Source organism: Coptis chinensis, chromosome 2 (genome assembly GCF_015680905.1).
Source record: "Coptis chinensis isolate HL-2020 chromosome 2, ASM1568090v1, whole genome shotgun sequence".
In the NCBI taxonomy this organism is placed as follows: Eukaryota; Viridiplantae; Streptophyta; class Magnoliopsida; order Ranunculales; family Ranunculaceae; genus Coptis; species Coptis chinensis.
This window is the reverse complement of record NC_141457.1, coordinates 61,734,034-61,736,055: the sequence shown is the minus strand read 5'-3', so window position 1 is coordinate 61,736,055 and position 2,022 is coordinate 61,734,034.

The window sequence follows — 2,022 nt, the reverse complement described above, 5'->3', positions numbered from 1 at the left end:
AAGTACCATTAGTTGTACCAATTAGAAATCTGTCAATTTAGAGTTACTTAATCTTATGAACAACCACTAAAACATATTCAATGAGCTGATTTCCAATTTTCGTGGATTGGTGGTGAAGCTATAGATATTGGTTTGTGTACAATGCATTAGATTTTGATTCCATCACTGTTTCGAGAGGGCTGGAAAAGAATATCAAATTTTCAAAAGTTTAGTTTGAGTTCTTGTTTAAGCTCAAAATTTAGTAAATTTCTACTGGAAATGACATGGTGTTCTATTTTTGCCAAGAAACTATGCTTAATGATGTAGATAAACATTATAACCAAGGAGTGAGTAAATGACTAATGAGTGCCATGCTGAAGGCACATGGATTACTTTATTGAAGACAAAACAGAATGCCTGTTAGGTACAAATGGGATGGAAAAACATGCAAAGTGCCAAAGGAAAGAATGAAACAACAAATTGATTGTAAATAAGTTTCTTTATGCAAAGATACTTTCACAATGGAATGGAGACAACACAAGAGCCAAAATGTCTAAGGCACTAGGAAGTGATATGAAATGAAATGTGAAGATACAGAGGTATCACTAGGTTCTAAGTGTTTGGATTCATAAGCATATTCAGTGCAAGTGAAATGCACAAGAAAATTGTGAATTCCAGTTTACAATCAATTATAGACAACTTTAAATCTGTCAATTTAGAGTTACTTAATCTTATGAACAACCACTAAAACATATTCAATGAGCTGGTCCAAAAACATATTCACTAAAACATATTCAATTTCCACAGTATCACACTAGTTTACCTTGAAAATGCAGATCCAAATACGGATTAAAATCGGTGCCACAATCCAAATACAGATCCAATATCCAAATGAAACTCGAATTAAAATGACCCAGCCAAAATAAAACTTGAATTAAAACGAAAACAAAGATCAAATGAAACGAAATGTATCTAAACAAAGAGCGAACAAAGAACAAAATGTATCGAAAGACATGTTAATTGTTCAAATTCAACAGATGGACTTATTGTGAGCAACACACACACAAACACACAAACTTGCAACTCACAATTATCTCGCAACTCGCAACTCGTAACACACACACAAACACACAAACTCGCCAATGTAACAACTAAATTTGCCAAAATCAATTATCTCATCAATGTCCAACTCGCAACAAAAGTTTCACATGTACTTGCCCTAAGTTACTCCCCTAAGTTCATATGATCGTCAATCTAACAAATAAATATCGACACATAACGAAATGCAACAAAGATCAAAAAGAAGTTCTTACCTTCAAATTGGAGATGAATGCAAGATATCTCCGGTGTGTTTAAAAGATTTGGTTTGGTTTTAAGATATCTCCCTTCAAATTAAGGTTAAAAGGTTTGGTTTTGAGTATTTTTGGTTAGGTTTCGAAGGGTTTTTCGCGAGAGAGATGACCGGTTAGAATAGGTTTTTCCGGTTTCGCGATTTGGTTGGGGAGTGTACTGGGCTTTTGTTTGGGCTTGGGCTGGAGGTTGCCCAATCTAATTTTAGTGGCGCCCAATACTGGACCCTTTTGGATTTGCTTTTATATATGACTTATATTCCTATCACTCAATCAATTACAAAAAACACATATGTTATGTTATGTTCTAATCTATCCCATATTTAAAACTAATTTAGTAATTTTTTTTTATATAACTTAGATAATTAAAGTGTAATACATAAATATAATGTAAAATAACAAGAAAACGCATGAGAGCCAAGTGAGGGCTGGTGAGGGCTTAATGAGGGCCGGACTCATGCTTTAGAACCCAGGTCCTAGCTCGCCCCGCAAATCTGTGAGGGCCAACTTTTGAGGGATTGAACATTCAATTTTGAAGGCCGGGTCAGGGCGGGTTGAGGGCCAAATTATCACCCATTTGAAAGTACCATTCAGGTTAACTAGTCGGCTTTCTCTCGGGTTTTTCTATTAGGCATTTGGGCTGGGCTTAGAAGGTTTGGAAAGGGTACTAATGAAGAATTGACAAGTATAAAAT